The sequence below is a fragment of the Mustelus asterias genome, chromosome 16 (genome assembly GCF_964213995.1).
Source record: "Mustelus asterias chromosome 16, sMusAst1.hap1.1, whole genome shotgun sequence".
NCBI classification, from domain to species: domain Eukaryota; kingdom Metazoa; phylum Chordata; class Chondrichthyes; order Carcharhiniformes; family Triakidae; genus Mustelus; species Mustelus asterias.
The window spans coordinates 77001685-77026950 of NC_135816.1; the positions used below are offsets into that span (position 1 = coordinate 77001685).

The 25266-nt window shown below is 44.1% G+C and overlaps 1 protein-coding gene across 1 annotated transcript in view; it reads right to left on the bottom strand.

Annotated features, from left to right (window-relative positions):
* The window catches only part of LOC144505369 (ran-binding protein 17-like), a 1005849-nt gene that overhangs the window by 723460 nt on the left and 257123 nt on the right, over positions 1-25266 (bottom strand). The gene's annotated exons all lie outside the window — the stretch shown is intronic.

Sequence of the window (25266 nt, forward strand, 5' to 3'; positions counted from 1 at the left end):
CCCTACTTGGCAGCGCATTCCAGGCCCCCACCACCCTCTGCGTAAAAAACGTCCCTCTGATATCTGAGTTATACTTCGCCCCTCTCAGCTTGAGCCCGTGACCCCTCGTGATCGTCACCTCCGACCTGGGAAAAAGCTTCCCACTGTTCACCCTATCTATACCCTTCATAATCTTGTATACCTCTATTAGATCTCCCCTCATTCTCCGTCTTTCCAAGGAGAACAACCCCAGTCTACCCAATCTCTCCTCATAGCTAAGACCCTCCATACCAGGCAACATCCTGGTAAACCTTCTCTGCACTCTCTCCAATGCCTCCACGTCCTTCTGGTAGTGCGGCGACCAGAACTGGACGCAGTACTCCAAATGTGGCTTAACCAGCGTTCTATGCAGCTGCATCATCAGACTCCAGCGTTTATACTCTATACCCCGTCCTATAAAGGCAAGCATACCATATGCCTTCTTCACCACCTTCTCCACCTGTGTTGCCACCTTCAAGGATTTGTGGACTTGCACACCTAGGTCCCTCTGTGTTTCTATACTCCTGATGACTCTGCCATTTATTGTATAACTCCTCCCTACATTATTTCTTCCAAAATGCATCACTTCGCATTTATCCGGATTAAACTCCATCTGCCACCTCTCCGCCCAATTTTCCAGCCTATCTATATCCTGCTGTATTGCCCGACAATGCTCTTCGCTATTCGCAATTCCAGCCATCTTCGTGTCATCCACAAACTTGCTGATTACACCAGTTACACCTTCTTCCAAATCATTTATATATATCACAAATAGCAGAGGTCCCAGTACAGAGCCCTGCGGAACACCACTGGTCACAGACCTCCAGCCGGAAAAAGACCCTTCGACCACTACCCTCTGTCTCCTATGGCCAAGCCAGTTCTCCACCCATCTAGCCACTTCTCCTAGTATCCCATGAGCCTTAACCTTCTTAAAGTCAGAATTTCAATTCTCCAACCAAAGGACTAAGCTCCAGCATCACAAGAGCATTCATATTTTCTGTGTTAAACCTGTGGCAGGGATGTGTTTAAAGGAGGTTTGTTTGATTGGAATATTTTACATAGTTGTTAAGGTTTATACAATATCATGTTTGATTTTTTCTTGTTTTTAATGGTAAAAATTCTTGGTATACATTAACTGTATTCTGAAATAAACTTTGTTTGATAAAAGTTCCCTAGTGGGTCATTTGAATCATACCTGAAGTGAAACTTCTAATGCTTACCCACGCCAAATTCAAATTGCAAAACTTATGATGCAGGCAGACTTCATAAGCACTTTGAGTTTCTGATCTGAATTACAACACTATTTAAATGTCCGGCACTGCATCTCAACTGAAATTGTCCTTAATTAACAGAGCTATTCCACTAACTTTTCCTACCTTCCTAACTGAAATGTCATGTGCCCTTGAATGTCAGGTCCCAGTTTTTGTCACATTACAGCCACCTCTCTGTCAGATCATACACATTTATTTCTGTTTGAGGTGACAATTCATCCATTTTGTTATGAATGCTATGTCTAGATACAAAGCCTTTACTTCTATCTTTTTTATTATTTTTACAACCTCTTGTTACTGTCTGCTAATGCGTACCAGAGTTGCGATTTTCCATGCCCGATGTGGGTGGGTGTGATCAGTGGCGCAACTGGAAAATGGTGCCAGAAGGTCCTAGACATGTTTCCTGGGCAACAAGAATGAAGGACACGATCGTCCTCTTCCCTGTCAATGGCAGGCCGTGTTTCCCGCCGTCAAATGTCGAGAATGCCATTATAATACATTTGCATCTAATTATAGAGGCTACATGTCAGAATCATTCCCACACATCAACGTAACTCAGAACAGCATAATGTTAGACAGGTTTTAAAAGTCGTGCACATGGCAAGCTGAACTCCGAGGGGAACTTAAGGTTCAGAGGTGAGTGCACACAACCGTGCGCAGAGTTCACGGATGCCAACTCAAGGAAGCAGGGGCTGGTCATAGGCAATCCTCCTTCTTCTTCACGGCTGTCTTGTGGTGACATGGCATGGGGAAAGTCTGCATGTTAGAGAGAAGCGAGTGAACCCCAGGGCACAGGGAACTCCACGGGGGAGAAGGGAGGCGAGGAAACCCCGGGGCACAGGGAGCTCTGCAGGGGGAGAAGGGAGGCGAGGGAACCCCGGTGCGACCAGGCAAAGGGACAAAATGTCAAAGGTGAACAGCAGTTAAGATCGTGGAACTCAGTTGACATGCTTGAAGTCAGGCTAGTCAAATGATAATGTCCACTAAAGCATCTGGGAGTGCTAATGATTGCTGCTCTACATTTAACCCCTTGCGTGCAAACTTCAAAATCCAATGAGTAGTATGGCTCGGCAGAACCATCAGGGGACTGGGCAAGATTGAGGATCCCCTCAGAAAGGTGGCCATAGACTCCTGACGTAGGGATGTGCACCCTACTCCCTTGCTTTATGTTAAGGCTCACATTGACAAATACTTCTGATCCGAGCAAAAGGCAACTGGGAGTGTAGGCTAGGACAATGCCTGCACCTGAAATGCGAGCTCAGGATGCAGCTGAGTGGCTAAAGCTGTCGCCACTCGGTCATGCGGTGTGGCAGATTTCGTCAACCATCATGTGCCTTAAACACTGGGCCTCCATATGGTTGTCAGGATACCACAGCATGCAAAAACAGGCCTTGAAAGGCAGCTGCAGGTGATAACCTGAAAACGAATGGTCCTTAGGAAACAAATGGTGACTGTTGCATCTCCCTCTTTGCGACTGCAGTGAAGAGACCATTAGGAAGACGGAATCTGGTGATTTCACAGTCTGCCTCATTGCTTATACACAGGAGAAGAATGTAATGCCAGCATTTGGTTCTCCAAAGGCAGGAGCAGAACCCTCAAGAGCAAGCGGTAGCAAGGCCTCCTCTGCATGAAAAGGATGAGCCCCAGAAAGCCATCACTCAAAGGCACCTCACTAGACTCAGGTTCTACAGACGGGGCTTGTCATTCCTGCAGATGATTGATAACCAGTGTCGCTGAAGAGTATATGTGTCTAGTGTTATTAAGCAGAGATGGATCCCCCCTCTGAGAACTAACACCTAACCACCCAAAGAGAAGTACCTCGCCCCATAATCTGTAAAAAGTGAATGTGAAGTGGTATGACCTGCTCTTCAGCAACTTTTACTGGTTAAATCGAAATAAATCCCTGACACTCTCTAAAATCAACAAGTGACAATTTATTTATCTAACTAACAGTGAACAAGTTAACTATTAACAAACCGAATAAATCCCTTCCAACTATTAACTATTCCCGAATAAACAGGATTCTAATGGTATGCCGTTCAGATAAATACAATTCCCACTCATTAACAAAATAGAATTCAGTCACTCTCAAACTTACAACCAAGCTTGGTGTCTTCCGGAATATTCTGGGTCTTTTCTGTTGATTCTTCTGTCTGGAACTGCTTTCTTCTTTGGTACCTTTACTATTTAAAAGGGTGCTTTCTCCAAGATATAAATGAAGCTATGAGTTTCAGTGATTCTCTCTCTCGAGAGCTGATAGCTGTTAACTCTGGCAGGTGACAGTTGCTCTCTCTCGTTGTCCCACTGTCCCCTTCCTTTTATACCTGTGATGACATATCAATATCCCCCACAACAGGATTGGTCCGAGGTTGCCAAAACCATCAGATTTAAATTTAATAGATTTTTGGTATCTAAGTGCCTGATTCAAACTGATTGGCCAAATTCAAACTCTGTTGTCTGGGTAAACCTGCTGCTTCGCCTTTCAATACTGTTGTTTCATTTTGGGTTCTCTATGTACTAGCAGTTTTTAAAAAAATCTCTCGGCCCAGAAAAAGCACCACCTTTTAACAGAACCATGCAATGCTTTCTCCCTAGCATTTTATAATTTTTATCATTTTATTAATGCCAACTTCGCAACATCAGGGAATAGGTCAGTCACATCTGCCACCTGCTGCAGGATTTGGCACAAACAGGGACTTGGAGGCCATCCACTGCCAGTGTTACTGAAAGTGACTGCAATGCTTAATTTTTACGCCAGGGCTCCACAGGTGTCCTCTGTGGCATCTCGCAAGCCTCTAGACACAGGTGCATTGAGATGTTCACAGATACTATCTTCATGAAGGAACACAACTTTGTGCATTTCAACCAGGATCAGGCAAACCAGGAAGCAAAATTGCTGCGATATGCAATCTCTTGGTTTCCATAGGTACAAGGTGCCATCGACTGCACTCACATGGCACTCAGATCTTTGTGGCAACAAGCAGTCAACTACATCAACTGTAAGGGCTTTCACTCAATGACTCTTCAGCTGGTCTGTGACCATACCAAACGCATCCAGTAGGTCTATGCACAGATCCCAGGGAGTGTTCACAACTCCGACATTCTCAACCATTTTCAGATCCCTGACAAGATGTCCAGGATCCACAGCGGCTACAGGATTCCACTCATGTACATTTACTGCAGCATTGAGCTCTCAGTATTTTAACAGAAGCTTCCCTTTTTTGCCTTATCTTATACTCTAAGCTCTTTGACATCGAGGTTGGTCGAGGTTTAGGAATCCATTCTTTCTCTTTGCAGGAATATATTTGGTCTGAATCCCATTTCCTCCATGAATACCTCTCAGTCCTCGAACAATGATTTACCTTAAAATATCTTTTCCCAGTTTCCTTTTGCAAAATCAAATCTCAACTTAGTAAAACTGGCTTTCCCTAATTTAAAACTTGTATTTTTGGTCTATTTCCTTTTCCATTAGTAAAATAAAGTTAAACTGAATTACAATGACAAAATGTTCTTCCAATGAGACCCCTTCTACCTCCCCAGCTTCATCCCCACAAACTATGTCCAGAACAGCCATTGTACCTACTCAAGTACAATCTTCTCCTTTTGAGCACTCATACCACCATTTTGTCCTCTTGTTCTTCTGAGGGACCAACAGCCATAGAAATGAACTGAGGTGCCACATTACTCTCTTCTCCACGGCACATAACTCCAGTTCTATTCTGACTATGATTAACTCCATGTGAACACTTCACACAACTATTCATAAATGCAGCATAACTAAAGTTAATTCAATTTTCTTTATAATTGGCTCATTCACTGTTTTGCTGGACAAGACACAAAGGATCACGATAATGCTTAACATCAGAAGATGCAAACTGACATTCACAATGCCAAATAAGACTCAATTCCTAGAAATCCTTTTTGGAGGAAGTGAATATCACAAGACCTGCCAGTATCTATTATTACATTAATCAGGCAAACAATGGAAATGTTCACATCTCTAATCGCAATTGGGAATTAGCTTTTTGTCATAGTTTTCAGTCTGAGATGATTATATATGAAGATATTATATATGGGAGGCACGGTGGCACAATGGTTAACACTGCTGCCTCACAGTGCCAGGGACTCAGCTTTGATTCTGGCCCCGGGTCACTGACTGTGTGGAGTTTGCATGTTCTCCCCGTGTCTGCGTGGGTTTCCTCCAGATGTTCCGGTTCTCTCCCACACTCCAAAGATGTGCGGGTTAGGTTGATTGGCCATGATAAATTGCCCCTTCGTGTCAGGGGGACTAGGAGGGTAAATATGTGGGGTTACGGGGATAGGACCTGGGTGGGATTGTTGTCGGTGCAGGCTCGATGGGCCAAATGGCCTCCTTCTGCACTCCAGATTCTATGATTTCTATGCTGATTTCTATGAAGAAAAACAATATATACTATGTCTAAGACTTGGAAGCAACTTGTAGGAGAAGACAAAAAGAAAAATTCCGAATGGGGCTTGCCACCCCATGGCCTGCTCTGAAGCATTGGTCTTTGGAGAACTGCAGTAGTAAGTTATTTGAGCGGTAGTTAATTCAACCATGAATAAAGCAGACATTTCTGTTTAGAATTCTCTAAATTTGTTTCTGAATATTCAGAGTGGAGGAAAACAAGAAATAATCTCAAAATCTTTTGCAGATGTTACACTGAACGGCAGCTAGGCTGCCATTAAAAACAGAAATAATTCTTCCAGGAAAGGTTTAGCAAAACATTGGCCAATGACAGCAAGGTCTATATTTATAAGTCCATTTTCCCAATATCCCCATCTTGGAATAAAACTGTTCAATTGAAAGAAATTAAAAGCCCAAATAATAGCTGTAGAAGCTGTAGTTTTCATTCTCCCTATTCCTTATCTGACATATGGAGTACATCTGTATTAATTAAGTGGAGGAAAACAAAAAAAGAGTTAAACTTGTTACCGACTCAACATTTCTCAATCGTAGTATGTCATCAGACAGAAGTAACATGTAATAAAGAAAGACATAACTCCAATAGCTGTGGATGACTGCCAGCAGCTGATAGCAGTCTTCAAACTGGCAAGATATGCAGATATAAATTTAAGTAGACTGTGTAATATTTCAATCTGTGGCCAGGTTTCTAAAGCACTCAAAGAAATTTTGATGGAAAAATGATTCTCACATACTTGTTTGTCCTTGCTGTTTATCGAGGGTGTTGGCAATTAGAATAGGTTTTACTTTGAATTTTACCATTTTACTTCAAAAGTAAAAATTCAGGTTAAAATCCAGGATGACAGCAATGAACTGCTTCTTAATACAACTTTACACAGTAGTGTGCTAAAAGAAATCACAGCAAAAATATGACATCTTCTCACCAGATTCTAACATCAGCTCTATCTTAGCTCCATATAAATATTTGTGGTATGGATCTCCAGAGGTAAAAGATGCCATTTGTTTTGCTTAAAGCCAGCACTGTACAAAGAGAAGAATAAAAATTGAGCCAATTTCTCAATGCAACCCAGGCATAGCTGAAAATTGGCAGAGAGGAAGCTGTTTTATTTTCACACCAGGTGTTTTATTACATTGCCACTTATGAAATTAATGAAAACACACACACAAAACGTTTCAAGATAATGGCTGCAAATCAATCTCATGAGCTCATATAAATAAGAATCTGATATCCTGATAACAGAATACCTTTCTTGGCATTGACTAACAAAATTAGCATCAAGAAAATACAAGGAAACATTTCAACCGAACTGCATTGTTAAATATAAGTATGTATGATGTGTCCGACTGCCATAGGAAAATTGCTGGAGTCTATTATGAAGGAGGTTATAGCGGAGCACTGAGAAAATCTCAATGTAATCAGGCAGAATCAATATGGTTTTGTGTAAGTAAAATCATGTTTGGCTAATTTACTGGAACTCTTTGGGGGTGTAACAAGGGAAGCAGGTAAACGGGAACCTGTGAATGTGCTATACTTCAATTTCCAGAAGGCATTTGACAAGGTAGCACATCAAAGATTATTATGCAAACTACATGCGCTTAAGATCACTGCTCATTTTACTAAACTCAAAGGGCGGCACGGTAACATAGTGGTTAGCGCTGTTGCCTCACAGCTTCAGGGACCCGGGTTCAATTCCAGCCTTGGGTGACTGTGTGAAGTTTGCACATTCTCCCATGTCTGTGTGGGTTTCCTCTGGGTGCTCCGGTTTCCTTCCACAGTCCAAAGATGTGCAAGTTAGGTGGATTAGCCATGCTAAATTGTCCCTTAGTATCCCAAGATTTGATTTCATTTGATTTGATTTGATTTATTGTCACATGCATTAACATACAGTGAAAAGTACTGTTTCTTGCGTGCTATACAAAGCATACCTTTCATAGAGAAGGAAACGAGAGAGTGCAGAATGTAGTGTTACAGTAATAGCTAGGGTGTCGAGAAAGATCAACTTAAGTCCATTCAAGTTTACTGACGACACCAGGGAAGAAGCAGTTCTTGAGTCGGTTGGTATGTGACCTCAGAATTTTGCATCTTTTTCCCGACGGAAGAAGGTGGAAGAGAGAATGTCCGGGGTGCGTGGGGTCCTTAATTATGCTGGCTGCTTTGCCGAGGCAGCAGGAAGTGTAGACAGAGTCAATGGATGGGAGGCTGGTTTGCATGATGGATTGGGCTACATTCACAACCTTTTGTAGTTTCTTGCGGTCTTGGGCAGAGAGCAGGAGCCATACCAAGCTGTGATACAACCAGAAAGAATGCTTTCTATGGTGCATCTGTAAAAGTTGGTGAGAGTCGTAGCTGACATGCCAAATTTCCTTAGCCTTCTAAGAAAGTAGAGGCATTGGTGGGCATTCTTAACTATGGTGCCAGCATGGGGGGACCAGGACAGGTTGTTGATGATCTGGACACCTAAAAATTTGAAGTTCTCAACCCTTTCTACTTTGTCCCCATTGATGTAGACAGGGGCTTGTTCTCCTTTACGCTTCCTGAAGTCGATGGCAATCTCCTTCGTTTTGTTGACATTGAGGGAGAGATTATTGTTGCTGCACCAGTTCACCAGATTCTCTATCTCATTCCTGTACTCTGTCTCATCATTGTTTGAGATCCGACCCACTACGGTGGTGTCGTCAGCAAACTTGAAAATCGAATTTGGCCACACAGTCATAGGTGTATACGGTGTATAGTAGGGGGCTGAAAACACAGCCTTGTGGGGCACTGGTGTTGAGGATGATTGTGGAGGTGGTGTTGTTGCCTATCCTTACTGATTGTGGTCTGTGAGTTAGGAAGTTCAGGATCCAGTCGCCGAGGGATGAGCGAAGGCCCAGGCCATGGAGTTTGGAGATGAGTTTTGTGGGAATAATGGTGTTTAAGGCTGAGCTGTAGTCAATAAATAGGAGCCTGACATAGGTGTCCTTGTTATCTAGGTGCTCCAGGGTTGTGTGCAGAGCCAGGGAGGTGGCATCTGCTGTGGACCTGTTGCAGCGGTAGGCAAACTGTAGTGGATCCAGGTAGTCCGGGAGGCTGGAATTGATTCATGCCATGACTAGCCTTTTGAAGCACTTCATAATGATGGATGTCAGAGCCACCAGCCGATAGTCATTAAGATACGCTGCTTGTTTTTTTAGGTACCGGGATGATGGCCGTTTTCTTGAAGCAGATAGCGATCTCAGATTGTTGTAAAGAGAGGTTGAAGATGTCTGTGAATACCCCCCGCCTGCTGATCCACGCAGGAGCGGAGTGTTTGTCCGGGTACCCCATCCGGGCCAGTCGCTTTCCGTGGGTTGACCTTCGAGAAAGCTGTTCTGACATCTGCAAAGGTGACCCCAAATATAGGTTCATGCAGGGCTTCCAGGGTGGAGGGCATGCTCTCGCTGACCTCTTGCTCAAAACGGGCGTAGAATGCATTGAGATCATCAGGGAGGGGTGCGTTGGAGCTGGCAATTTTACATGTCTTCATCTTGTAGCCTGTTAGGTTTTGCAGACCTTGCCATAATCGGCAATGGGTCGGTGTGGCTAGCCTGGGACTCTAGCTTGGTCCGGTACTGTCTTTTGGTATCTTTGATGGATCTCCTTAGATTGTATCTGGCTTTCTTGTATAGGTCAGCGTCGCCTGACTTGAACGCCTCAAACCTGGACTTCAGCAAACAGTGGATATCCCTGTTCATCCATGGTTTCCAGTTGGGAAACACACGGATTTGCTTCTTTGGCACACAGTCTTCTACACACTTACTAATGAAGTCAGTTACTGTAGTGGCATACTCGTTCAGGCTGGTCGCAGAGCTTTTAAATACTGACCAGTCCACTGACTCCAAACAGCCCCGTAGGAGATCATCCGATTCCTCAGACCAACATTGCACGACTTTCTTTGATGGATTCTCCCGCTTCAGTTTTTGCTTGTAAGCCGGGTGCAGGAGCACAGCCTTGTGGTCTGATTTGCCAAAGTGTGGGCGGGTGATAGAGCGGTAGGCATGTTTGATATTTGTGTATGTGTAGGTTCGATAGATTAGCCATAGTAAATGTGTGGGATTATGGGGATAAAGCGGGGGAGAAGGCCTGGGTAAGATACTGCTTGGGTAAGATACTCTGTCAGAGTCGGTGCAGACTCAATGGGCTAAATGGCCTCTTCTGCACTGTATGATTTCATGAAATGGATACAGACCCAGCCTGTCCAACCTTTTCTCATAAGATAACTCCCTCATCCCAGGTATCAGTTGAGTGAATCTTTGCTGCAGTTCTTGTAATATATATTTATATCCTTTCTTTAATAAGGAGACCAAAGCGCTACACTGTATAAAGATGTGGTCCCACCAACGTCCTGTAGAACTGAAACAAATTACATGATTACATTACTTAATAAAGAAGTTACTGAAAATGAAAAAGACACCAAAACAAAATAATAGCCCTCGACAAAATTAAGCGAGACAATTTTTTTTCTTGTAAAGAATATTATATTGATCATTGATGTAAACACATAAAGTTGGGTAAACAAGTGGCAAGTAACATTTGTACCACACCTGTGCCTGGCAATAACCATCTCCTCTCAACATTCAATGGTATTACCATTGTTAGACCTCCCACTATCAACATCGTGGGCGTAACAACTGACCAGCAACTGAACTGGACCAGCAACATAAATAATGTCGCTACAAGAGCAGGTCAGAGGCTGGCAATTCTGATGTGCGCAACCCGCTTCCTGACTCCCCAAAGTCTGTACACCATCTACAAGGCACAAGTGAGAGTGTGATGGAATACTTTCTACTTGCCTGGATGATTAGAGCGCTAATAAAACTCAAGAAGCTCAACACCATCCAGGGCAAGGCAGCCATTTGATTAGCACTCCATCCACACCTAAACATTCAATCCACCACCACCAATGCACAGCAGCAACAATGTGTACCATGTACTGGATGCGCTGCAGCAATTTACCAAGGTTATTTCGACACCTTTCAAACTGGTGACCTCCACCACCTAGATGCACTGCCAGCAGAATAAGGCAACACCACCACCTGGAAATTCCCCTCCAAGCCCCATGCTATCCTGACTTAGATCTATGTCGCCATTCCTTCACTGTCGATGGGTAATAAATGCTGGCTGAGTCAACAAAGCCCACATCCTGTGAAAGAATATTAAAAATGTAAGCTGAGCCACAGGCTGAGATAACCACGTGGAAGTATGATGTTGTGATGATAACAGAGATTGGTTCAAAAAAGGACAGAGCTAGGTATTAAATATTCCTGGATACAAGGTGCTCAGGAAAGATAAGGGAGAAAAGAAAGGAGAAGATGAAGCAGTAGTGATTCAGGAGAATATTACAACGCTGGAGAGAGGATGTTACAAAGAGCATAGAACAGTACAGCCTTTGGCCCTCGATGTTGTGCCGAGCTTTGTCCAAAACCAAGATCAAGCTATCCCATTCCCTATCATTCTGGTGTGCTCCATGTGCCCATCCAATAACTGCTTGAAAGTTCTTAAAGTGTCCGACTCAACTATCACAGCAGGCAGTCCATTCCACACCCCAACCACTCTCTGAGTAAAGAACCTAACTCGGACATCCCTCCTATATCTCCCACCATGAACCTTATAGTTATGCCCCCTAGTAACAGCTACATTCACCCGAGGAAATAGTCTCTGAACATCCACTCTATCTATCCCCCTTATCATCTTATAAACCTCTATTAAGTCGCCTCTCATCCTCCTCTGCTCTAAAGAGAAAAGTAAGATGTCTCACAACACCAGGTTAAAGTCCAACAGGTTTATTTGGTAGCAAATACCATAAGCTTTCGGAGCACAGCTCCTTCGTCAGATGGAGTAGATACCTGTTCTCCAGCAGTGCACAGACACAGAAATCAAGTTACAGAATACTAATTAGAATGCAAATCTCTACAGCCAGCCAGGTCTTAAAGGTACAGATAATGTGGGTGGAGGGAGCATTCAACACAGGTTAAAGAGATGTGTATTGTCTCCAGACAATACAACGCCACACTAAAGAGAAATACACAATACAATCTCCACACTAAAGAGAAAAGCCCTAGCTCCCTCAACCTTTCCTCATAAGACCTACCCTCCAAACCAGGTAGCATCCTGGTAAATCTCCTCTGCATTCTCTCCAATGCTTCCACATCCTTCTTATAGTGAGGTGACCAGAACTGCACACAATATTCCAAATGTGGTCTCACCAAGGTCCTATACAGTTGTAGCATAACCCCACGGCTCTTAAACTCAAACCCCCTGTTAATAAACGCTAACACACTATAGAACATAGAACATAGAACATTACAGCATAGTACAGGCCCTTCAGCCCTCGATGTTGCGCCGACCAGTGAAACCAATCTAAAGCCCATCTAACCTGCATTCCAATATCATCCATATGTTTATCCAATGACCATTTAAATGTCCTTAATGTTGGCAAGTCCACTACTGCTGCAGGCAGGGCATTCCACGCCCTTACTACTCTCTGAGTGAAGAACCTACCTCTGACATCTGTCCTATATCTATCACCCCTCAATTTAAAGCTATGTCCCCTCGTGCTAGCTATCACCATCCGAGGAAAAAGGCTCTCACTATCCACCCTATCTAATCCTCTGATCATCTTGTATGCCTCTATTAAGTCACCTCTTAACCTTAGAAATCATAGAAACCCTACAGTACAGAAGGAGGCCATTCGGCCCATCGAGTCTGCACCAACCACAATCCCACCCAGGCCCTATCCCCACATATTTACCCACTAATCCCTCGAACCTATGCATCTCAGGACGCTAAGGGGCAATTTTTAACCTGGCCAATCAACCTAACCCGCACATCTTTGGACTGTGGGAGGAAACCGGAGCACCCGGAGGAAACCCACGCAGACACGAGGAGAATGTGCAAACTCCACACAGACAGACTGACGAGCCGGGAATCGAACCCGGGACCCTGGAGCTGTGAAGCAGCAGTGCTAACCACTGCGCTACCGTGCCGCCTTCTTCTCTCTAACAAAAACAAGTCCCTCAGCCTTTCCTCATAAGACCTTCCCACCATACCAGGCAACATCCTAGTAAATCTCCTCTGCACCCTTTCCAATGCTTCCACATCCTTCCTATAATGCGGTGACCAGAACTGTACACAATACTCCAAGTGCGGCCGCACCAGAGTTTTGTACAGCTGCAACATGACCTCCTGGCTCCGAAACTCAATCCCTCTACCAATAAAAGCTAACACTCCATACGCCTTCTTAACAATCCTATCAACCTGGGTGCCAACTTTCAGGGATCTATGCACATGGACACCGAGCTCTCTCTGTTCATCCAAACTACCAAGTATCTTACCATTCGCCCAGTACTCTATAATCCTGTTACTCCTTCCAAAGTGAATCACCTCACACTTTTCCGCATTGAACTCCATTTGCCACCTCTCAGCCCAGCACTGCAGCATATCTATGTCCCTCTGTAACCTGCAACAACCTTCCGCACTGTCCACAACTCCACCGACTTTGGTGTCATCCGCAACATCCTAGTAAATCTCCTCTGCACCTTTTCCAATGCTTCCACATCCTTCCTATAACGCGGTGACCAGAACTGTACACAATACTCCAAGTGCGGCCGCACCAGAGTTTTGTACAGCTGCAACATGACCTCCTGGCTCCAAACTCATATAGGCCTCGTCTAGGCCTTCTTCACGGCTCTATCCACTTGAGTGGCAACCTTCGGAGATCTGTGGATATGAACCCCAAGATCTCTCTGTTCCTCCACATTCCTCAGAATCCTGCCGTTGACCCAGTAATCCGCATTCAAATTTGTCCGACCAAAATGAATCACCTCGCACTCATAATGTTCTAGAGGAGTCAAGGATAGAATTGAAGTAGGCAATTTTCCAAAAGCCATATTGGCACCATTCATAACGTGCCTACAATGCAGAGGGGAACACCCGGATGGATATTCGTTCAAACCCCCTCTGCACAGCTGAGAGACCTTTAAATTTCAAAGCCAACGAAAGATCCTTATTCTGCCCAGCAACAGCGCGAAGCTGCATTTTAAACCAGCCTTTGGCCAAGGAAGATCGGGATATCTGCGAGTCAAGACCGAGAGTGGGCTATATGGCATAACCAGACTATCAATAAAATATTACAGGAATAAAATGGCCAAGGCAGGCAAAGAAACTTAACAAACTAGGGTAAAAGGAATAAAAGATTAGATTAAATCTCCCTACACACAGCAGGACAAAATGACATTAACACCTAATCTCGCAAGCAGGGAACACAGACACAAAACAATGAGGTCAATTCAGATAAGGGGACACATAGAGGGGATAATGGGAAACACATTAAAACACCGGGGCAAGAACAGGTCGTCCCATTAACACAAACACACACCATACAAATGCAAATTGACAAGCCTCCCAGAGAACTTCCTGACCTGACAGACCACTTTATACATATTGTAAAAATGCATAATCAAATGTTCCCGCTCGAATTTGGATCCCTATAAAGATCCAGAGCTGATGTGAAAGGATTGAGATCAACGTGGCCAAGCCACTGTTTCGGAGCTGGTTACGTTGGTTCTCCCTGGGATCCCAGTAATTGTACAATAAAGAAAAACACTTTGAACGTTGCCTTGCGACTCGACCTCTTTGAATGCACTGGTACAAGGGATTTTTCCCTACAACAGAATCTATTTGGTTAGAGTTGAGAAAAAAATAGAGGTTATTAATATATTGCTATGTGTAATCTATCAGCTGCTAACTTGTGGGAAGGATTGCAGAGGAGAAAATTTGAGAGGAAATTACAGACTTCAATTATCCTGGGATAATGTTGCTATAAAGGGCAGATAGGGGGAAGAGTTTTTCAAGTGTGTTCAGGAAGATTTTCTTGACCAGTAAATTTCCCGCACAATAAGGAAGGAATCATTGCTGGACCTAGTTCTCGGGAATGAAATGTGTTCAGTTGATCAAGTATCAGTTAGGGAACATTCAGAGAACTGTGACTATTGTATCATAAGGTTTAGGTTAGCTATGGAAAAGAACAAGGACCAATCTATAGCAAAAATACCTCATGGGAGGAAGCCAATTTCAATGGGGTGAGGATGGATCTGGTCCAGGTAAGTTTGAATCAAATATTGGCAGGCAAAACTAGAATGAACAATGGGTTGCCTTTAAAGAGGTGGTTTAAATGTAGTCACGTTCATTACCACTTGGGGGAAAGGTACAGCAAGCAAAGACAAGGTAAGATGACGCAGAAAAAGGGGGGTTTGGGTGCAAATTGATAATAAAATTGATACCCAGATTGAACATAGACGGTTTGATTGAACTTTTTGAGGAGGTGACTAGGTATGTGGATGAGGGTAGTGCATTTGGTGTAGTTTATATGGATTTCCGCAAAGGTTTTGACAAGGTCACACATAGGTGCTTTATAAAGAAGGCAAACGCCCATGGGATACAGGGTAATTTGATAAAATGGATTCAAAATTGAGAGAGTCAGGTTGCTTTAGTGACTGGAAGCCATTGTCCCCTATTATTCATCATTAATATAAATGACATAGATGACTATGTAGGGGGTAGGATTAATAAGCTTGTGGATGACTCAAAGATTGGCCGGGTGTTTAGCAACAAGGATGAGTGTCTGAGGCTACAAGAAGATGTAGAAGGGATGGTCAAATGGGTAGATAAGTGGCAGATGGAATTTAACCCTGAAACTTGTGATACAATTTGGAAGGAGTAATTTGACAAGGAAGTATTCAATGAACGCCATGACACAAGGGTGTGTTTGTCCATTAATCCCTGAAGGCGGAAGGGCATGTTAATAGGGTGGTGAAAAAGGCATATGGGACACTTGCCTTTATCAATTAAGGCATAGATTCAAAGCAGGGAAGTCATGTTGGAGTCGTATCGAACTGTAGTGAGGCCACAGCTAGAGTACTGTGTGCAGTTCTGGTCACCACATTATCGGAAGGATGTGATTGCGCTGGAGGGGGTGCAGAGTAGATTCACGAGAATGCTGCCTGGGATGGAACACTTAAGGTATGAAGAGAGGTTGAATAGACTTAGGTTATTTTCATTGGAGCAGAGAAGACTGCAGTGTCGGGGGGGCGGTGGATTGATTGAGGTGTACAAGATTATGAAGGGCATGGTCAGAGTAGATATGGAGCAACTTAGTTGAGGGGTCAGTCACAAGGGACATAGGTCCAAGTTGAGGGACAGGAGGGATGGAGGGGGGGCGGGGATGTGAGGTTAAACTCTTTTACCCAGAGGGTGGTGAAGGTCTAGAATGTGCTGCCTGGGAGGGTGGTACTTTAAAAACTACCTGGATGAGCACTTGGCATGCCATAACATTCAAGGCGATGGGCAAATTGCTGATAAATGGAATTAGGTGGGAGGTCAGATGTTTCTCATTCGTTGGTGCAAACACAATGGGCCGAAGGTCTCTTCCGCACTGGATAATTCTAAATTTCAGCTTGCAGGGTATAATGCTGTGGTGTTTTTTCTTCTGAGAAACATCCTCACAGCACCTAACCACAGCTTTTACATTGGTTTTAATGGGAAAATCTCATTCACTTCAATTTGCTTCACTTTTCAGGAATGTAACTATAATTTTAAATGAGGACATACTGTATTCTTCCTCCAGGTGTACCCCTCCATCTGGCCTCACCTTCTAGAGGTTTCCATTGTGAACATATAGGTGATACTGGCTGTCTCACTTTCTCTGCTCCCTTCACACACATTCTCCCTGGAAACCTGCAGCACTCCATTTTATCAGGTCTAATCCTAACATTGTAATTAAAGTTGTTGACAAGGGTGGTGCTGTTATTGTCATGTGAACTGAAGTTGAATGCTGATTCTCCGGCACTTCTTCCTTCTGCCCTTGTGCCATGGACCCCACCACCAAATATCAGGCCATTGTTTCCAGGAAATCTGGTTGGAGGAAATGGTGGAAATCTTCCCACCATTTCCTCCAACCTCACAGGCCCCAACCTTGAACATTCCACCTCTACCTCTTTCCGAAAATCCACCAACAGGATTACTCCAGAAATCTATAGTTTTAGCTGTTTGTACCTCACTGAGCTGATTTCTTCCGACCTTGACATTGTTTCTCCCCATGTTGTATCACTTCCCATTCTCATCTGTAACTCTTCTGATGCCCTCCGTCACTTCAACAGTTTTGTTTTCTGGCCCTACCATCTACTCTTCACCATGGATTTCCAATTTCTCCACACTTCTATCTTTCATTAGGGGGTCTGAAAGGCTCTCTGTTTCTTCCTTGAATGGAGACCCAACAGTCAGCACCCACCTCCACCAGACTGAACTTGTTCGCACACTTGAACAACTTTCCAAATAAAAAGTGTTGGTCTGAGTCTGCCTTTTTGTGGGATATGTGGAATACTCCTTGTTCTGGTCCTACTCACTCACCTCTCTTTCTGGTACATTTATGTTTGTATTGGAGCCTTTTCCGACTCCTGCCCTGAACTGGAAAATGCCATCAACTTGGCTTTCTGTTTCCACCCTTTTCTCCTTCACATGGTCCATCTCTGACTATTCCCTATTTTCTATCTCCATTTCTGAGAACGGCTATCAACCACAATTCACTAGAAGCCCACTGACTTCTACAGTTATCTAGACTACACTTCCTCAAACCTCACTCCCACCTCTTCCTCTCACTGCCAGAGCCATAATACGGTTTCCCTTTTTCACACTTTCCACCCCAACAACCTTCGTCTTCAACAGAACATCCTCTTCTATTTCTGCCACCTCCAGTGTGGCGCCACCACTGAATGCCTGGAGATTTGCCCACTTTTAAGTCTGCCAATACCTTCAATACTTAGAGTCATAGAGGTTTACAACATGGAAACAGACCCTTTGGCCCAACTTGTCAATGCCGCCCCTATTTTTAACCCCTAAGCTAGTCCCAAATGCCCGCATTTGGTCCATATCCCTCTATACCCATCTTACCCATGTAACTGTCTAAGCACTTTTCAAAGACAAAATTGTACCCACCTCTATTACTACCTCTGGCAGCTTTTCGAGACATTCACCACCCTCTGTGTGAAAAAATTGCCCCTCCGGACCTTTTTGTATCTCTCCCCTCTCACCTTAAACCTATGCCCTCTAGTTTTAGACTTCCCTGCCTTTGGGAAAAGATATTGACTATCCAGCTGATCTATGCCCCTCATTATTTTATAGACCTCTTTAAGATCACCCCTAAGCTTCCTACGTTCCAGAGAAAAAAGTCCCAGTCTATCCAGCCTCTCCTGATAACTCAAACCATCAAGTCCTGGTAGCATCCTGGTAATTCTTTTCTGCACTCTTTCTTGTTTAATAATATCCTTTCTATAATAGGGTGGCCAGAATTGCACACAGTATTCCAAGTGTGGCCTTACCAATGCCTTGTACAACTTCAACAAGACGTCCCAACTCCTGTATTCAATGTTCTGACCAATGAAACCAAGCACGCTGAATGCCTCCTTCACCACTCTGTCCACTTGTGACTCCACTTTCAAGGAGCTATGAACCTGTACCCCTATATCTCTTTGTTCTGTAACTCTCCCCAATGCCCTACCATTAACTGAGTAAGTCCTGCCCTGATTCGATCGACCAAAATGCATCACCTCGCATTTATCTAAATTAAACTCCATCTGGTATTCGGCAGCCCACTTGCCCAATTGATTAAGATCCCGTTGCAATCCTAGGTAACCTTCTTCACTGTCCACTATGCCACCAATTTTGGTGTCATCTGCAAACTTACTAACCATGCCTACTAAATTCTCATCCAAATCATTAATATAAATGACAAATGACAGTAACTTTGTCCTTCCCTATATCAATTTGGGAATCTCAAAGTCTCTGTCCCTGAATTCCATACCTTCATCCTCATTCTCTTGGGTGAACAAAGATGTGAAGTATTCGTTCAACACTCCACCAATGTCTTCTGGCTCCACCCTCCTTGGCCCCGAATGGGCCCTACTCTTTCCCTGGCTATCCTCTTTCCATCGTTATACATTGCCAAATTCCAATAGTGTATGGATAAGTAAAATAAATTTTAAAATAAAATAAATGTAAAAGTATAAAAGAAATATGCTAACTTTCCACACACTCACTGGGCGATTCCCGTGATGGGCGGGACGGGAAAATTCCCCCCACTGTCTCTCCTGCTCACTGAACTGCTGCTCACCATACATTCCACTCCCTGACTCTGCTGGTTGCCACACACCCTCCTTCTCACTGCCGGCTGTACAGTTCACAGCCTCAGCCATTCACCGATTCCCTCTCACTGCCGGCTGTACAGTTCACAGCCTTGGCCACACCCTGACCCTCCCTATCACTGCTGAGCCTATGGGTCACAGCCTCTTCCACTCTCCGGTGCTCCCTCTCACTGCCGACTTTACAGTTCATAGCTTCTGCCACTCCCTGACTCTCCTTGTCGCTGCATCCCCATCCTCTCATTCCCCATTCCCCTCGCTCACCGCTTCCCTCTTCTAGCTGAACTTTCGCTGTGCCTGAAGACTCTGGAGATGAGCAGCGACAGGCAGGAAGAGTAACTTTATCTTGCAGGAATTGAGTCACAAGCTGGAGAGACAGTACGAGGGTCAGGGAGTGACAAAGGATGTGAACCTGAAGGTCATAACGAGATGAAGAGTCAGGAAAAGGTCCTTAGAGATGGAATTTACGACCATTTAGAAAGATGCGGATTAATCCGGGATAGTCAGCACGGATTCGTGAAGGGCAAGTCGTGCCTCACAAATTTGATAGAACTTTTTGAGGAGGTAACTAAGTGTGTTGATGAAGGTAGGGCAGTTGATGTCATATACATGGATTTTAGTAAGGCGTTTGATAAGGTCCCCCATGGTCGGCTTATGATGAAAGTGAGGAGGTGTGGGATAGAGGGAAAGTTGGACGATTGGATAGGTAACTGGCTGTCTGATCGAAGAGGGTGGTGGTCGATGGAAAATTTTCGGATTGGAGGCAGGTTGCTAGCGGAGTGCCGCAGGGATCAGTGCTTGGTCCTCTGCTCTTTGTGATTTTTATTAATGACTTAGAGGAGGGGGCTGAAGGGTGGATCAGTAAATTTGCTGATGACACCAAGATTGGTGGAGTAGTGGATGAGGTGGAGGGCTGTTGTAGGCTGCAAAGAGACATAGATAGGATGCAAAGCTGGGCTGAAAAATGGCAAATGGAGTTTAACCCTGATAAATGTGAGGTGATTCATTTTGGTAGGACTAATTTAAATGTGGATTACAGGGTCAAAGGTAGGGTTTTGAAGACTGTGGAGGAACAGAGAGATCTTGGGGTTCATATCCACAGATCTCTAAAGGTTGCCACTCAAGTGGATAGAGCTGTGAAGAAGGCCTATGGTGTGTTAGCTTTTATTAACAGGGGGTTGGAGTTTAAGAGCCGTGGGGTTATGCTGCAACTGTACAGGACCTTGGTGAGACCACATTTGGAATATTGTGTGCAGTTCTGGTCACCTCACTATAAGAAGGATGTGGAAGCGCTGGAAAGAGTGCAGAGGAGATTTACCAGGATGCTGCCTGGTTTGGAGGGTAGGTCTTATGAGGAAAGGATGAGGGAGCTAGGGCTGTTCTCTCTGGAGTGGAGGAGGCTGAGGGGAGACTTAATAGAGGTTTATAAAATGATGAAGGGGATAGATAGAGTGAACGTTCAAAGACTATTTGCTCGGGTGGATGGAGCTATTACAAGGGGGCATAACTATAGGGTTCGTGGTGGGAGATATAGGAAGGATATCAGAGGTAGGTTCTTTACGCAGAGAGTGGTTCATAGAAATCATAGAAACCCTACAGTGCAGAAGGAGGCCATTCGGCCCATCGAGTCTGCACCGACCACAATCCCACCCAGGCCCTACCCCCACATATTTTACCCACTAATCCCTCTAACCTACGCATCCCAGGACTCTAAGGGGCAATTTTTTTTTTAACCTGGCCAATCAACCTAACCCGCACATCTTTGGACTGTGGGAGGAAACCGGAGCACCCGGAGGAAACCCACGCAGACACGAGGAGAATGTGCAAACTCCACACAGACAGTGACCCGAGCCGGGAATCGAACCCGGGACCCTGGAGCTGTGAAGCAGCAGTGCTAACCACTGTGCTACCGTGCCGCCCATACCGTACCAAACAACCAGCCACTGCTGAAGAAAGCAGCCAAGAGCTTGCATTGATAATTAGACAAGTAAAGAAACAAAAGATGAGTCTCGTTGAGTTGAGAACAGCAAAATGATGAACAACTTCCACACTTTGCTGCACTCTATTTCCAATCCCTGGTAATTACTTAAGTGCAATGACAGGAATACTCAAATAAGCCATGAATACAGTCACACAGGGGCTCCTCATCTTAAAAAAAAAGTGTCTAAAACTCACCTTAAACTCACTGCATTAAACAACCAGGCATAGCCCAGACACTTCGAGAAACCGTACGTACGTACCATGCCGCCCATACCGTACCGTACCGGTTGGGGTGTGGAATGGACTGCCTGCAGTGATAGTGGAGTCAGACACTTTAGGAACATTTAAGCGGTTATTGGATAGGCACATGGAGCACACCAGGATGATAGGGAGTGGGATAGCTTGATCTTGGGTTCAGATAAAGTTCGGCACAACATCGTGGGCCGAAGGGCCTGTTCTGTGCTGTACTGTTCTATGTTCTATGTTCTATGTTCTATGAAGAAGCAGAGGCTGCTTGAAAATGGTGCCTATGACCCTCGGGTCATATGACCCTAGGTTAGACCCAACACTAAACAACTTTAAAATGAAATCTATGACACTAAACGAGAATATGAGCCTCATTAACTGACCGACATTAAAGTGAAAGGACTCAAAACTGGGCGACTTAAAAGACCGGGGTGGATGAAAGAGTTTTTTGTGGAGTGAACGATTCCTGGCTAATTCCAGGAGGTGACAGAGGAAGGAGCTCAGGGTCATTCAGAGTTCAAAATTCATTGAGGTGGGGATGTAAGAGGATGAAGCTGAGGTCTTTGCTAATATCAGATCATTCAGGGTCAGGGAGGGGAAGGTGAATACACAGCAAGTGGATGAAGGGATGGGATTCGAGGAAATTAAAGGAAAAAGGATTTGGAGTGACATTGTTACCCAGGATTTGTTAAAGCTAGCAATCGTTCACATCTGAAAGGAAGAAAACACATCCAATAAAACAAAAGATTAAATGAAATTGTGGATCAGGTCAGCTTTGAGAAATAGTGAGTTGCCACTGCTGAAGAAAGCAGTCAAGAGCTTGCATTGATAATTAGACAAGTAAAGAAACAAAAGATGAGTCTAGTTGAGTTGAGAACAGCAAAATGATGAACAACTTCCACACTTTGCTGCACTCTATTTCCAATCCCTGGTAATTACTTAAGTGCAATGACAGGAATACTCAAATAAGCCATGAATACAGTCACACAGGGGCTCCTCATCTTAAAAAAAAAGTGTCTAAAACTCACCTTAAACTCACTGCATTAAACAACCAGGCATAGCCCAGACACTTCGAGAAAAAATAAATAAAAGCTGTATTTTAGAAATCTGTTTCTTAAATTCACGTGGGGAACCATCAAATAAACTCAGCAGTAACTGAAACTCTCCAAAACTATCAGCTCATCTTCAAATATTTTTATCTCAGTTTCAACAAAAGGAAAATGTTGAATGTGACAGATTGGTTTTGGCAGGTTTAGATCCTCTCAACCAATTTGTCAGCTTACTTTTGAAAACTCCAAGAGATATGGTTGGTTGTTAATTATAACTCAGTAAAGAAGAGCTGCTGTTTTCTTTGATAAAGCAGTAAAATGCTGATGACTAGATTGAAAAACTGACCATCTGCCAAACATGCTGACAGTTTTCATGTACGTTTTAGTTTTCCATGAAAAAATTCAACTCAGGTTTTTCAACTTTGAGAGAGTGTAACCAAGAGGGATCTCTAAATACCAGTATAGAGAAGTTAAGTCTAAAGCATACTTTTAAATTAAATTATGACAATAGAACAAATCATTGAGCAAAAATGTATAAAATATGACATCACATCTAATCATTTACATTTGAAGTAAGCTTACAGCAAGGTCCTACAAAGCGCAAATAAGATGAATGACTAGGCACAACACCTTCTCTTGGAATCGCCTAAGGTGCAACATCTGCTCCTTTACCTCCTCCCTCCTCACTATTCAAGGCCCCAAAAACTTCCTTCAGGTTAAACAGCGTTTCACTTGCACTTCTTTCAATTTGGCCTATTGTATTTGCTGCTCCCAATATGGGTGACCACGATGCTGAACATCTTTGCTCAGTCCACAAGCATGACCCCCCAACCTTCCTGTCGCTTGCCATTGTAACTCAGCACCTTGTTCTCATGCCCATATGTCTCTTCTTGGCCTGCTGCAATGTCCAGTGAAGTCCAACACAAGCTAGAGAAGCAGCATCTCATCTTAGGAATAGGCATATTACAACCCTCAGGGCTCAACATTGAGTTCAACAACATGAGACTGTGACTTTTCTCTTCCACCTTAAACATTTTTTGGAAATATCCCATGCAACACACCTCCACTCACCCACACCCACAACATTCTTGCTTCAGATCCTAGTATCTGTGATATTTTGCTTATTTAGTGTTTAGTTCACTGTCATTTCTCTTCCAGGAATGCCAACCTTGAAAAAGTACTGCTTTTCTCTCCGACAGGAATTCTGTTTGACTCTTCATTGCTTCCCATTTCCTCCTTGGTGTTTGACAAAGTGTTTACCAAAACTTGCTTCCAAAGCCACGTTTTCTTCCTCAGCCACTGTCTCTCTCTCTCTCCCTCTCACCCCACACAGATTCCAACCACCATCCCTCATGTTTCAAATCCGCCCAGGATTACAGGTACTTCTGGGATATACAATGCTGTAAGAAGTTTAACAACACCAGGCTAAAGTCCAACAGGTTTATTTGGTAGCAAAAGCCACACAAGCTTTCGAAAGCTTGTGTGGCTTTTGCTACCAAATAAACCTGTTGGACTTTAACCTGGTGTTGTTAAACTTCTTACTGTGTTTACCCCAGTCCAACGCCGGCATCTCCACATCATATACAATGCTCCCAGGATTGCTGTTCGCGCTGCATTCTGAGATCCACACTCAGTGCCATGTACCACAATATGTACTCAACCTCTCTCGCAGCACTGACTCACCCTCTCTCAAAGTTGCCCTTGTCCCCAGTTCCATTTATTCTTCATCTCATCCAGCACCTTAACAAGAAGATTTTTCTCTTCCTTTCAAGTGTTAAGGAATGCAAGCTCCAACAACTTAGTGACACCAACTCCTATCCAGGACCAACTACACATTCCCATCCCCTTGATCCCATTCCTTCTTCTAATCCCAGCCCTTGCTGTGTATTCACTATACCCTTCGACTTACCCCTCTCTAATGTTGAATGTTCCATACTCAGCAAAAGGCTCAGTTTCATCCTCTTCTCTCCTCACCTCAATGAAATTTGCTCTCAGCATGATGCTGAACTCATTGCCTCCGTCTCCATGCTTACTTCTTTGGGCAAGAGTCTTCCTCTTTTCACCCGCCTGCATATTCTTCCTCTACTTGGACCCCTCCCTCTGGCCTCCTACCTGCTCTTGATCATCATTGAAAACTGTCGCCACAAATCAACCATCTTAATTTCTCTGCCCCTCTCACCCACTCTAATCTTTCTCTCTCTGAATTTGCTGCATTCCATTCTCTTAGGTCCAACCCTGACCTTGTGGTCAAATTTGCTGACAGGGGTGTTGCTGATGTTGTCTGGCAGAGGCTGAGTGCCAACTTTCAAGCATTTCCTCCTACGTCCCCCTGGACCATGACCCCCACCACCACCAAACATCAAACAATTGTCCCAGGACTATCACTGATCTCATCACCTCTGGAGATCTTCCCTCCACAGCCTCAAATCTCAGTCCCCCAGCCCTGCACAGCCCACTTCTACCTCCTTCCCAAAATTCACAAACAGGACTGTCCTGGTAGGCCCATCATATCAGCCTGTTCCTCCCCTATGGAACTCTTTCTTCCTATCTTGATTCCATCCTCTGTCCCCTTGTCCAGTCTCTTTCCACCTACATTCGTGATTCTTCTGATGCCCTAAGTCATATCAACAATCTCCAATTCCCTGGCCCTAATTGCCTCCTCTTCACTGTGGATGTCCAATCCCCCGACACCTCCATCCCCCACTGCAATTGTTTTTTGTGTTGTTGAATGAGTGAAGGACACCAGGACAACTCTCTGGTCTATTTTGGTTAATGACCAAAGAATCTTTAGCATCGATCAGACAGGCCAGGCCTCTATTGAACATCTCATCTAAAATGTAGCACCTCTAATCATATAGCATTCCATCAATACTGCATTAAATTATATTCTTCTATGTACTCAGTCCTCCCCCTTCTGATGAGAGGTAACATTGATACCAGCTGAGTAAGGTACAGTAAAATCTGTGGGCAATCAGTAAGCATTCCTCTTGGCAATGAAACCAGTCATTCTCTCCATTGAAACTGGTAACCATCGACAAACATTACA